Below are 15145 nucleotides of genomic sequence, written 5' to 3'. Positions count from 1 at the left end.
GTCAAGAAACTCCAATGGACTCTCATATGAACATTTGAAAATTGCTCTGTTCTGACTTTTTTCTAGTTCCCTCTCTAGAACTTGTAATGTTAATTACTCTTGACTTTACTTTTCCTTTACATCTCCTATTCATGATTCAAGGACTTTCTTTTCCCCTTAGAGATAAGAGTTATGCAATTGGGAGTCTTTTGGATAGACCCACTGAAAGGGCACTCCAGTTGCCTCACGTTGTGTCCTTGATCAGCATGGAAGAAGCCACAGTGGTCTACATCCCTATTCCTTATTGGTAATTTGGGTAACCCCTTCAGAGGATGGCATGATAAGAACAGGAGGTAGTCCGAATTGGCTAGGCAGGTAAGATATAAAGACCCTAAAGAAAACTAGCCAGTTTGTTGGCTAAAAGTCAAACTGTCCTTGGGCCTGTTAGCAATATACTCTTTTCCAAAGGCCAAAAATGTCAAATGTATTTAGGAGCTAGTATCTAATCCTTAAAAGATTTTAGGGTTACTTCTTCAGAGGGGGAATGTTAGAGTACCTAAAAGCCCTATAAAAATAAATAAATGAAGGAAGAAAAAAAAAGAAAAAGAAAATAATGATGGGGAGATATGGGAGGTTCGTTGGAAGGGAGGGAGTGGGTGTGGATTTGATCAAAACATCTTATATGCATGTATGAAATTTTCAATAACGTTTTTGTAAAAGTTTAAAAAAAAAGACTCAGATTAAAAAAGTAATAACAATAATTTTTCTTGGGGCAGCAGTTAGGAGCAATGGCTGCTTTTGTAGAGGACCCAGGTTCAGTTTCCAGCATCTACATGGTATCTGGCAGCCATCTGTAGCTCCAGTTCCAGGGGAATTTGATGCCCTCTTCTGACCTCCTTGGGCACTGCAGGACACCATTGCATTTGCACACATGCAGGTAAAATTCATACACATGAAACAAAAATAATAGATTAAATATTTTAAAACAATAAATAAAAATTAGTTTTTCTTTCATTTCATGGTAGAAAAGTACATATACTTCAAAAAGGGAGAGGATAAATTTAGAATTTGTTTTTCTAAGAAATTCATAGTAAATCCTGACTTTCAAAACTTTTTCTTACATGTGCTTTGTTTATTGGGTAAGGGGTGATGCACATGCCATGCCACACGTGGAGATCAGAGGACAACCTGTGGGAACTGGCTCTCTCCTTCCACAATGTGTCAAACCTCAGGTCTTTAGGCAACAAAGCACCTTCACCCATAAGTTATCTCACCTGCCCCTGACTTTGCTTCCTTTTGTTATTCTTTTTTTTTTTTGGAGACAGGATCTCACTATGTAGTCCTGGCTAGCCTGGAATTAACTATGTAGACCTGGTTGGCCTTAAATTCACAGAGATCTACCGGTTTCTGTCTCCAGAGTGCTTGGACTAAAGGTTTGTGCCTCACACCCCACCACAAACCTTATTTGTTTTGATTTCTTTCTTTTGGGATAGTGTTCCCACGTAGTCCAGGCTGGCCTTGAACTCAATCTTCTTTTTTTTTACTTTTTAAAATTTTATTTATTATTTTTGCCTTATGTGTATGTGTGTATTGCCTGCATGTAAGTAAGTGCACCCATGTCGTGCAGTGCCCACAGAGGACAGAGAGGCTGTTGAATCCCCTGGAACTGAAATTACGGATGATTGTTAGCTGCCATGTGGGTGCTGGGATTCAAAACTGGGTCTTCTGCAAGAACAGTCAGTGTTCTTAACTACTGAGCCATCTCTGAAGTCCCTGGACTCAGTCTTTCTAATCCTATGTGTGCCACTATGCCCAGCTAATAAACTTATGTTTAATCTTGGTTATAAAAAAAAGAATTTTTTTTATAAATGTAATTACAGGTTATGCAGGATCTTGAGTTGGGATTCTTGTATAAATTATAGTTCACATCCTGGTTGCATACATCTAAGTAGTTCATGGCTTTCATTAACATATTGATAGTCCACAATTTATTTATCTACTCAGTTTAATAATTTTTTAAAAGTCTAAAACAATAATAAATAATGCTTCTATACACATTTCCATGATGGATTTTTTGACACAAACCTTCATTTCACTTCAGTAAATGCCTAAATTTTGGATTATTGGTAAGCCAAATGGATTCATATAGTAAGCATATTATACCTCATTTAATCTATAATGGTATTTTTACAAAGTAGCTGTATCATTCACTATGTCCACAACTCATGTATATGAGCCCCTCTTTCTCCACATTCTGTTTCTAATTTGGTAATCTCAGGTAGTATTACATAAGCCGTTCAATACATATATTTGCATGTTATTATAACAACTTTCATTCTCTGTTATGTGGCATCTTTTTAATGTAGCTATTTTGCACATTTTTATTTGAAGCATCTGTCCAAGTCATTTATTATTTTTTACATTGTGTGTCTTAATACTATTGAGATATAATAATCCTTTGAATAGTTTGTACATCAACATTATCCATTATTTGCACTGTAAGTAGTTCGCCAAGTGTGGTTTGTCTCATTATATTCTTAATATGGTCTTTGAGAGATCTGAAGTCTTAACTTCAATAAAGTCTAATGTGTCTTTTATATTGCTTAGTTTTTGTGTTACATATAATAAATCCTTCTCTAAACTAATGTGACTTTTTCATGTTTTCCTGTAGACATTTTATGGTCATAATTTTAAGAGCTATTTGAGTTTTTTTAAGTGGTGCAAAGCATGGGATTCTTTCCAGCTATTCCAAATCCTCCACACATATATTGGTGGTGAAGAGTATTTTTAGGATATGAAAATATTCCACAATGTGTAGGCAGTCCTCAACTTACAATGGTTTAACTTGTAATTTTTCAATCACATAATGGTGCAAACTCATATATTTTCAATAGAAAATATACTTTGAAATTTTCCCATTTCCTGGATTCAATACTCTCTGCTGAGCAGCAGTACTGAGCCACCACTCCCATCATCAACACAGTGGAGTGCAAGCCACTGACGCTTACTCAGTGTGCTGTGTGGCTGAGCTATGGTCTTCGGTAAGCTCAGTACATACATGCATGTTTGATGTCTTTTTCTTTGGATATAACCCATTAACCCCAGATGAATATCTGTGTAAAATTCTCATGAAAAATCTACAACAAGGCACTTAGTGACAATTTACAATGAAAGTATGAGAGAACAGCCATGTAGGCATGTTCTCCTAAGACAGGTTCTAACGTTTTCCTGTTACTCCTCTTCCATGATAGAGGTAGTTTGCTGTGCTGGTCATTATGGTTATTAGGCTTTAGAGCTGGGTTACACCATTGATTGATTTTCTCCCTTAGCAGCTTGCATAGTATCCTCCAGAACTATGGCAGCTAAATTTCAGGTAGAAGGCTTCCAGGTCAGTTCCTGCTCCATTGCTCCAAGTCCTGTGTCTGAAGTGTGTCCTGTCTTCAGCAGTAGGGACTTATCTTTCAGTTCTGGGAGATAACCAAGAGCTCTGACAATAGCCTATGTTATTTTGGGAGTTTCTTGAACTACTCTGACCAACCACTCAAAGGGAGTTCTCTCCTGTCTGGCACTGTGTTCCTTGCCATACAACCCCCAATGTATGCGTATGCACTAATGTTTAGGAACTGTATATGCATTTCTCAGGGAGGCATTAGAGACAATACATTTCCCTCTGGTTTCCCTAGGACCCATGATCCATTCATCTCTACTTTCTCTCTCTGCCATCCAACCTCCCTCTTCCCTCCCCAGTCCAAGCCTCCCCATTATGCCCTCCCTCTCCCCAATAACACCCACCTCCCTCCATCGAGTTCCTTCCTCCCCCACCCATGGCCCTGAACCATGAGTGGAAGAGGTTTGATATAGGAGCCCTGTCCAGGGACACATACTTTCCAGTCTCTTGTTCTTTAAAAGGTGGCTGGTTGTGGCCTTTTGTGTACATTATTGTATAAGGAACTTCCACTGGTGAGAATTGAGGGATGCAGTAGTTTTCTCTCTATTCCCCATTCTGCTATGTTCCATGAGTCTTAGGTGCACAGGATCCACTGTAGATATGTCACCTGGGACTGGGTATCTCTCCAACGTATATTCTCTGTGAGTAGTGGTAGTCTTATCCGGGGACAAGTATACTATACACCAATCACCAAAGAAGCCTCTTTCTGAAACGATGGAGGACACTGCAGAATCTCTTTTCATTGTGGTTTTCATACATGTACCTAATGTGTTTCAATCATACTCACCCTCTCTTGTCCCCCTCCCATTCTCACTAATCTTCTTCCTCTTCACAGATACCCTGACCTTCTACTTTCATTTCAGTTCTGAAGAAAACTTTTACTGACATGACGAATTTCATTAGGGTTGTTTTCACAATCATTGGTGAAATCTGTTTATAGGAAGATGGGGACGTTACCAAGGTACAACACTAAAAAAAAATGTCTCTTTAGCCCCTATCAGTTAACTGCACACAAATCCTCACATCTGGAATAGACCTCCTAAGCTCCTCACCCTTTGATGACAGGACAGTGACAGGGCAGTCTTGTGAACACCTTGGGTAGGTAATCATAGCTGATGTGAGTTCAGGAGTGCAAAAGTCATGTCATTGCTGGAAGCAGCTCTCCTCACTACTCAATAGCCTTTTCCTCCAGCTCTTACATTCTTTCTCTCCTTTCTTCCACTATGTTGGAAGTTTGTGAGGTAGATGCCTCATTATGAATATCCATTCAAAAATCCTTTAGAAAATATTTTATTTTATTTTTATTTTACATGTATGAATGTATTGCCTGCATGTATGTAAGTGCACCCATGTTGTGCAGTGTTCCAGGATGAGAAAAGGACATTGGATCCACTGGAACTGGTCCTCTGCAAGAACTGAGCCATATCTCCAGCCCCTCAAAAATCATGTATGCTCAGCATGTTGACCACCTATCTAGACTCAGAATTTTCTAATTAAATCATAATCATAGCTGAATGACCCTAGTCTTTGTATGATAGCCTTTATCTTTGCTCTTAGGAATAACCCATCTGTGGTAAATAGAGTTTCATTAGTAGAGTGGCTATTCTCAGAGCCATTTGGAAATGGATTCAGTATATTCTATAGCCACACATAATCTAAAATCTGTTAAAAATCTGTGTTTCAACTTCATTTTGCTAACTGAAGGAGGCTGCAAAAGAATAATGCATAGTAAGGAAACGTCACATTTTTCTCCTGGAGATGAAATACGATGTTTAGACTAGTAAAACACAGTTCCAAGCACCTAGCAAGAAGAAATATTCTTTTACTTTTCATTTAATCATAAAGGTATTTGTAAGCTCATAGTCTGATAGACTTCAATTTTTTATACTGGGATGACAGTGTTATAAAAAGATCAACTATCTTTCACCATCACAAATTTGCTATTAGCACCTTTCTAAAATTTTCTATTTTAATACGGACCGTTTCATGAATTTTCATGTCATTTGTGCACAGGTTCCACACTAGTCTTCTTTGCACTGTTCAGATTTTAGTATATGTGCTGCTAAAGTGAGCACTTACATTTGCTTTTAAGATTCAGCTCAGACAAATTTTCTTACAATAGAATATAATCTCATTATATACTTTGTGTTTAATCGGAGTATATTATGTATATGTATCTATTTGAAATATGCAATGTACATTATAAAAGCATTGTAAAATATTACAGCATGGGCTTTATAATACCTTAGTGGATCACTTTTGAATATAATCAGAGGTTGACACCAAGAAAATCCTGAGCAAGTGTCCTGTGTACTCAAGATTCCCTAGAGAAGCAAAATCAATTAAAATTACTTTATCTTAGGAAGTGACTCACATGGTTACAGAGGTTGAAAAACCCCGTGACTTGCGATTTATAAAATACTAACACAACTCCTGCAGTTTTAAGACTAGAGTGTTAGTGGCATAGTTTTCAGTCTGGGTCTGAAGATTGAGAACTGGGAATGTCCACTGCAGATTTATGTTCTAGCTGAAGCAGTCAGAGAACCCTGCGTTCTCCCTGTCCTCATGTATTGATGCAGTCATGCCGTGAAGTAACAGAACAGTGCCTGTCCACACAAGGGAGGGTGGTCCACTTTACTCAGGATATCAGTTTAATTGTTACTCTGCTATAGAAATACCCTTAGATACATCCATAAATAAATGTTTAGTTAGACACAAATGGCTATCCTTTATCTAGTCAAACTGACATCAAAATTAATTATCAGAAGCCCACAATAACTATATCATCCATTCACATTAATTTTTTTCTCTGCCCAACGAAATTTTATAAACCATCCTATAAAGAAAGTTTTCATGAATTATGTCTAGATTCTAAATCAAATAAGAAATATTTAATATGGCTGTAGCTTTCTGTCTGTCTCTGTTTCTCCCCCACTTCCCCCAGTATCTAGTATAGTATATCTCGATAGAGCAAAACAAAAATATCTCCGAATTGAAGTTCACCTCTTCACATTTCAAACCAATTTCCCAACTGAGTGAATATCTGAGAGCAACTTGAATTCACAAGCACTCCCATGTTGGCAGGTGTATGTGCAGATTCACAGAGAGTAAAGTTCATGACTGACCAATTTGCCCAGACTTTGCAATCAGAAAATGTAGCAAGAAAGTTAAACAGAAAGATTATCTTTAGACCTAATGGTTGTAAGTGGTGACTCTTTCTCAAACATAGGGGTGGTACACTCTGTCTCCAATGTGTAGGGGTGAAACACTCTTTCACATGTAAGAGTGACTCACCGTGCATTTCACATTAGGACTGACACACTGTTTCTCACACATACGGGTGGCACATTCTGTCCTTTCTAGTTCTAAGGGATTCTGAAATTAAATCCACTTTTTTTCATTTCTTCCTCTCTATTTTTCACCCAGGAAGCTCCAGGAAAATCTAAAGCATTTTAGACATCATCCAAATAGTTTCCAGAGTCCAAATTTATAGTACAACCAGGATCCTGTTGTGGTGAACTTTGAAGTCTTTCAGTTTTAAGTATTTTATTTATTATCTTTAATGTGTATTATCTTTTATGTGTATGAGTATATTGTCTGAATGTGTGCAAGTGCACCTGTGACATGCAGTGCACACAGAGATCAGAAGAGGGTGCTAGACTCCCCTGGAAGTGGAGTTATGGACCTTTGTCAGTCACCATGTGGGAGCTCGGAATCAAATCCACGTCCTCTACAACAGCACAGTGCTCTTAACTGCTGAGCATCTCTCCAGTCCCAAGTCTTTCAGTCTTATCTATTCCAGGGTAAAATTAATGTAATATATTTAACCCATTGTTTATCTGCTTCCTAATTCAGCCCATCTATTTTTTCCAACTCTATTTGCTTGTATAATATGCCCTGACCATTCAAACTACAACTCCCCCAAAATGTCCTGTTTGTTCTTTTTTAAATGTTTTAGCTCCCTGGAATGCACTTACACTGAAAAAATGTTTGATTTCTTGACTTTGAAGTTCCTTAATTCACTTATGTAAAATACAAGCTATCTTAGTTCTTTGAAACAGGTTAAATATTCACCTTTCCATGGCCTCATTTTGCCTCATACATTTTTATTATAATAATGGGTTTGCTATTACTCCTAGAGCCAATAACCTCATATTCAATGGCTTAAAAAACTCAAATTTATTATTACAGAGGGAAAAAGTCAGAACTGAGTACTGTTGTGTCCAAAACAACGTGCAGTCTGAGCTGTCCTTAGCGGAAGGTATTGTGTGCTTTGGATATATTCCTTATTTTGGATATATTTCCTTATCTTGTCTAGCTGTTAGAGCCTGATCTCTTTCTGTTTGCTGACTCTATCTTCCACTTTCAAAGACAGAAATGTAGCAGCTTCATGGGCCTAAGATCGGACCTTCTGCTACTGTGATCACTTCTTCCTGTGGTGGAAATTGTCTTCTTCTTACAAGATACTATGCTTACATTAGGCCCACCTTGATAAGGTACTTGTTTTCAGCTCAAGCTTATTAGTCAAAACTACAAAGTTCCTTATGTCCTATGAAGGACAAATTACAGGATCCAAAGATAAGGATATAAGCATGCTACCAGTTAAAGACAGAGTCCAAATACATAAGCCTTGTAGGGAACATTTCACACTCAAATCATAACAGACTCCAATGAAAAGCCCTTATATGTATTCACTTCTTTATAATTTTCAAATGCTTTCACAATGTTTGGGGGAAGTTGTGGAAACTTTTGGCCATGGACGTAGCTGAAAGACTTGAGGGTCACAGCCCAGCTTCCCTTCTGGCTAGGCTTTCTGCTTCATGGTTACACCATTAAGAAGCAGCTGTCCTCATTCTTTTGCCACCAAGAGCGCATCCATGCTTTCCCTGTGATGACGAACTGAAATTGTGAGCAAAACAAACCTCTATTTCTTAGCATTGCTTTGGTCAGGTATTTTGTTACATTTATGAGACAAGCAAACAGAACTGAATTCCTTTTCTAAATTTCCTACTCAGAAATGCTCTGACACCATTTCCTGGAACAGTATAGTTGTGCTCTGCTCAGGTCCACATGTAGCAGTTGTTCAAGGAGAGCAGTTAGTTGACAGCACATTCAGTATCCACCACAGTATGAGGGTCAATGCACGTTCTCCTTGGAAGCCTTCAGCCAGTGACTACATATGGTAGTTACGAAGGCATAGCCATTCTCAAGTAGCTTAATGGGCTATCTCCCTTGGCGTACATCACTGGTTTTGCTAATAAAATGCCAGTGAGGTTTGAACTATGGTCTGAAACGTTTCTTGCTCTTTTTCCCTTTCCTCTTTACTTCCATAAGTAAAGACCTTGATAATCCGAATTCTCTCTTTCCAGTTTCATGTCTTTCTACGCTGTCAGGACAGTTCTCTTTCTCTTGTCCTAGTTTTGTTTCCATGCCTATTTCTAAGAGAACCCAAAATGACATACTCGTCTGCCATAAATACACTATTTTATTTTCCACTAAAATTTATCTGGCTTTATCTTAACCTCTGAGTTTTCCTCAATGGTACAGACTTCACATGTATGACATATGAAAGAAGTATCGTAGAGTGAGCCCATGGTCAATACCACATTGAAATTACATATGATTTTTGAACTAAGAACTTGATATTTTCACCTTGTAGTGAATCTCTAAACTATGTAGCTAGTCTTTTGTCCATTTTTATATACATGATCTTACATGAATCTAAAATGATAGTTTTCTGCATTCTCATGAAGGCTTTATCCGTTCATATCATTTGAAACATGCTGATTTCCAATGTTGGTCTCTCTTTTGTATTAAAGGCATATTTTTCCTCTTATCTATACTTTAACCAGGGAATAGAGTGTCTTCTAATTCATAATCAGAACATAAACTCTAATCATATTTGAATGTATTATTTATTTCACATGGAGTTGTCTTGTAAACATGCAAAACTATCTATAAACATTCTCTGAATTAATATCACCAAACCCCTTTTATATGAATAGAAGAAATAAAACTTAAAAGTGACAAATTTAGATTCCCTAATTAAATAAAAGCTTTTATATTCTGCAGTTCAACAATCCATCTACTCTGCCCTGTAAGGCAAAGGGGAAAATTGATTTTATGAATAACTGAAACAAGTTAATTTTTTTCCAACCTAAAGACTCACTTCAGTTTCGAAAGTTCATTTCAGAGGCTGGAGAGATGGCTCAGCAGTTAAAAGCACTGGCTACTCTAGCAGAGGACCCAGAATGGGCATGGTAGCTAACAACCAAACATCTGTAACTCCAGTTTCAGGGGATCAGATGCTGTGCTCTGGCTTCCTTCGGCATCTCATGCGCTGATGCAGTTATACACATGTAGGTAAAAAATATACACATAAAATAAGAATAAATAGATAAAAACGCAAGTTCATTTAAGATAAATTCTCAACAATTAATAGTTATATTCAACCTTCTTTTCATTTTCATCCCAGAAGAATTTAGTATGTTCTTGTGAACATACTAAACAACGATTTAAAGATTTGGAACAGATACTATATTAATCATTCAATATATGTAATGTAATTTATTATTTATACATGTTCCACAAACATGCCTCTGTCATTAATCCCTTATAGAAGTGAAATATGAGGTAAAGAGTTAAAAGAATTAGCAAGTATAGTCTAGGTATGAAAACCAATCTAGGGTCTTAACACGTATGCTTTTATCTCCAATACTCACTTAACAAGAGGAACAGATTTTTCCAGAGAAGTGTGTTTCCTACGTACAGCAAGGAAAAATATCTTGAAGCTGTGCATTGGGCTTCAGAAGTGTGTGGGAAATAAGACAATCTTAAAGAGATTTTTAGAGTGGCGTGAATTAACTGGACTAGAGATGCTTTCTGCCTTCAGACCATCAAAAGCACTGCATCTCCTCCTTGTGCTCCAAATTGCTTCAGAGACTTATCTACTGAAGACAGACCTACTCTGAACAAATGGCCACAGCCCTGGGAGCTTCCAAGAAGATACACAAAGATGGCTAGGGTTCAAAATAGTCAATACAGAATGTGCTACAGGAAGCTTTTGATGTACAAATTAGTCCATCTATTATGACTAAGGAAATCAAAGTAGCATGCTTTGCCTTGTATAACATTTTTCAAGTTTTCCATAAACCACATTATAGAAGCTGTTTGGAGGATTAAAACTAGAAGCCATTCCTTGTTTTAGCAAAGATTTGGTTGATTAGTATAGCTTGCCTATTGGGCCTTGAAACTTGGCAGCTGGGCTGTTCAATTACATTTCTTAAGTAGGAAAAGACAGAAAAAAGCAAACCCTTTCCATGTCCTGCAATGAGATTTTCTGTGCGCTAGTATCTCCCAGAGGTTCATTTCCTTAAGCAAGTATATTTTCACAGACGGTTACTGCTAGTTACTTACTGCTGCCACCAAATAATCATTCTTTTCCTCGTTCCAATGCAGCAGAATTTAAAATTAAGTTAGAATGTGTACGTTTTGAAAGAACAGAATTTGATAAATCTAGACCAGAATTACTAATCATTCCCTTCTTACAACATGGGACAGTTAGCATAGTTCAGCAAACCACAGAAAAATTGTTCCAAAGTATATTCATTCTTAGGTTTACGGTCATGTAATTCACCCTAAAACTAAATGGTTTTTAGTTTGTATAAGATTAGAAAAGTTGGGTCTTCTTTTTTAGCATAAAAATATTTTTTAATAAATTAAACAAGTCTTTTAAAATCTGGTGGGCCTTTTGATTCTAGTCTTTATTTTTTCTAACAAGTTTTACACACACTCTATTCCAGACTTTCCAACTTGTCCTTATCCATTACAAATTCCATCATTAGTTTTAACTTTGAAATTATTTGGGGGCTGGACACAGTATGTACCTGCATGTAACCCTGGCACTTGAGAGATGGAAGGAAGCCATCCTCCACTATGTAGTAAGTTCAAGGCCAGCTTGGGTTACATGACGCCCTGTCTCAAAGGGGGAAAAAAGGTAAACCATTTTAAGTTCAATCTTTGTCATAGCTTCCCCTACGAACAGAGTTCCCTCTGAGTGTCCAGTTCACTGCCGTCTTTGGAGCCTTCACCCTCCCTTCTCTGCTTCTTAGCGGGTTTGCTCCCCAGTGCCTCCTCTTCTCATTTAATGGTTTCTGTCTGAAATTTTTGGATGAATGATGGAAAAAGCTTAGAAGCCAACCCATAGAACTTCTGAATTAGATTTAAAAAAAGATGACAATGTGTGGAATGTTTTCAAAAATACCTTCCTTGAAATGTTTCGTTGATTTCTGCTTGCCACATAAGTTGAAAAATATTTAATTCTTCTCAAATATATTTTAAGATATAAAGGTACTCTACTCTTATTGGAAAGTTTTTTATTCCGGTTTGTTTTTGGAAGTTTTCTCAAAATTAAGTTGAATACTTAGGCTCCTATTGATCTTGCATCAAAAAGGTCATGGTAAGTTTTTGTAAAGAGCAAGAGTCTGAGTGCAGGTCTTCAGTCCACCTTTTACCAATTGATGGAACCTGGCAAGCCCATTTCTCTGGGGCTATAAATAGCATGGTAACCTTTAGTTCCAATAATATAAAGCCTTAGTATCACAAAATCTAGATCCTAAACAAATGTGCATTTTCTATTTCTTATGCAATTAAATGGTTTATAATAATGTCACTGCTATGACATCTACAATTAAAGAAGAAATAAACGGGATTTCTTTACCTGTTAAAGTTGTTTAACTTTGATACCTTCAATGTAGATGCAAATTCCTTATTTGGTATCATGCACACAAACTCACTTTACATTTTCTTCTTTTATTTAAAAGTAATATGAAGGGAAGAGAGTGAATTTCGTTATTGTTAGAGTAGCCAAAAGCCCCATCAATTTAACTGGTCAAGACTATAAAATCCCTAGTCTGTTGGAAGACCCACCTTTTCAGTCTCACTGGTCAATCACCTGGTGATAGGACCACCCTAGGAAGGCAGGCTCACCTTAAATTATGCTAAATAGTTGGGCAGAATACCTGGTGTGTTAATGAGATAGAGAATTTTTCCTGCCTGGAATTTTGCCTTATGGCCCAGAACTCTGCAGAACTGGACAAGCCACAGTCATGTAGGTCTCTTAAGTTTGTCTGTCTGTCCTTCTTTCAGAAAGGTATAATTTTCTCCTTTCCTACTAAATATGCTTTCTAAAGAAAGGCTTTGTGCTGCCCCTAGAATCTTGTATTTCTTCAGTTTTTCCTCTCCCAGCCATGTGGCTGCCAGTCAGCAGCAAGCTGGCTTCATAGCTTGCTTTCTTCCCACCACTCACCTCCTCAAGGCAGCTGCCAAGATCACCATCTCACCTGCTCTGAGCATTTCTTTTTCTTTAAGATTCTAATAAAATTGTAAAAAGCTTACATTTGAATCCATTCTTAAATTATTTTATGAATGTGACTAAGAACCCTCTAAGGGACCCTCTTTCTCTCCATTTCATTATGACTTATAATTGGAGAGTGTGAGTTCCAATGCTGTTACTTGATGCTATTCCTGGGGAAACATTCACCCCAGATACAGCACAAATGACAGACCAAAGTAAGGTACCAAATTCAACTTGGTGAACCAATGAGTTTTATTGGGTTGTGTAAAGGAGTATGAGCGGGGGTGTTACTTAACATGAGCAAAGATAGCTGCATTACCAAATGTCTACCTCAACAAGGGTGGCAGCTTATGGAAGCAGGGAACCTGGAGTGCACTACACAACCGGTTCAACTAGTTGGAGAATGTTTTTTTTCCAGGTTTCTTAGTTTGTCTGACCCTCTTCCAGGCAGCTCTGTTGGTCTTAACCTCTTCCAGTCAGCACAGTTGTCCTTAGTGCTTACATATGCTTGGGAAAGGAGGAGCCTAGTGAACCTGGTCAATTTCAGGAACTTTCTAAAGCTATTGAGGTGCTTACTTCCTGAGCTTAATGAGCTTCCTTGTAGGATGGACTGTTTCAACCCCATCAAAACATCCTGTTGTTTACCTCTTTTCAGCCATTTTGCTGTTTACTTCCCTTTAGATCATCTTATTTTTTTACCCAGAATCCCTCCAAAGTAAAAGGTTTTATTGTGGAGGAAATTGCTTCACAATAAATTGTTACACATCATAGCTAGAAACTGATAGGCTAAATCCCAAAACCTTTCTATTTAACAGTCCTCCTAATATGCAGTACATAAGACCAAATTAAAAATGATGCTGGTAGTAGCATATGGTAGATAATAGTGTTTCATAGTTATTCACACAGCACAAGTCACAACATGAAGTTAGATCTACATTATGAATATGGAAGCCCAGCTCTGCCACTTAACAGCTGAGTAAACTTGAATATTTCAAGTAATCTTTGGTATTCCTACTACTCTTGTTTTCAAAAATGAGTAAAATAGTTACAATCCCATGGGGTTATAATCAGACTCAAGTGATATATGCACATAAATTGGATAGCCTAATACTTGGTACATCACACTATTCTATGCATGCTATTAATATTATCTTCTGGGAATCTTGGCACTTGTCTTTGTGAGATCCTGCTTTTAATTGCACCACACACACATATATCCAGTTATCTATTATTTTACTTTCTACATGAGTAAATTTATGGAAGAATGCCTCAAGGTCATAGGGATGATGCCCAAAAATAAGACCCAAATCGGTGAAAACAGAATCCACTGTTACTTGAAATTAGCCTGTGATACAAGTAATTCATTCTTAAACAGTATATATCATTTTATTCTTACAATATCAGAGGCAGGCAGATATCTGTGAGTTTGAGGCCAGCTTAGTCTCCATTAGTGAATCCAGGCCAGCTGTGGCTACAGGGATACCTTTTCTCAAAAGGACCAAAAATAAAAAAAAAAAAAAAAAAAAAATCTTTAAATCTTTATAGGTTAAAAACTGATCATGGAGATGAAAGACAAGAAATCATCTTTTATTAAGGCATTTTCCACTGCATACACAAATCCCAATAAAACAACAATAAGACCAATAAACTGTTCATAGAAGCTAATAAATTACAGTTCATTTGCAAAAAAATTGACCTTTTATTTTCTTTTTAAAAATTTTTTATTTAAGAACCACATGATTAAAAGAAGCATTTCGTTACAGCTTTAACATATTCAATAACAATTTCCAAAGCACAGATACATCTCTTTTAAAAGTGGCTAAAAATTTTTAGGTTCACCATTGAATTAATACAATTATACAATATTGAATTCAGTATAAACCCTGTAGGACATAAAATTGAATGTTTTTAAAATTTTTTTAAATACCTTATTTGTTATTTTTATGTGTATGAGTGTACTGCCTGTATGTATGTGAGTGCACCCGTGTGGTGCAATGCAGCAGAGGTCAGAAGAGGGCTTCGGATTCCCCTGAAACTGGAGTTAAGGATGGTGTGCTGGGAATTGAACCTACACTCAGTGCTCTTAACTACTGAGCCATCTCTCCAGCCTCGTGTTTTTAATCTTTAAAAAAGATCTCCATTTCATTTTAAAACATACTGTTTCCTACAGAAAGACTCATTTTTAAGGCTACTGTATTATTTATTTGAGCTTATACTTCCAGGGAAATTACAGTTTATCATGGCAGGGAGGCATGGTGGCTGGAGGTGGCTGGAGCAGGAGCAGCAGAAACTAAGCTCTCACATCATCACACAGGCACAGGTATGGACATCCGGCAAGGTTTAAAAGTTCTCTAAGCCCACCC

This window comes from Nannospalax galili, unplaced genomic scaffold (assembly GCF_000622305.1).
Source record: "Nannospalax galili isolate Female #2095 unplaced genomic scaffold, S.galili_v1.0 scaffold52, whole genome shotgun sequence".
Classification (NCBI taxonomy): Eukaryota; Metazoa; Chordata; class Mammalia; order Rodentia; family Spalacidae; genus Nannospalax; species Nannospalax galili.
Note: the sequence above shows the minus strand (reverse complement) of the source record.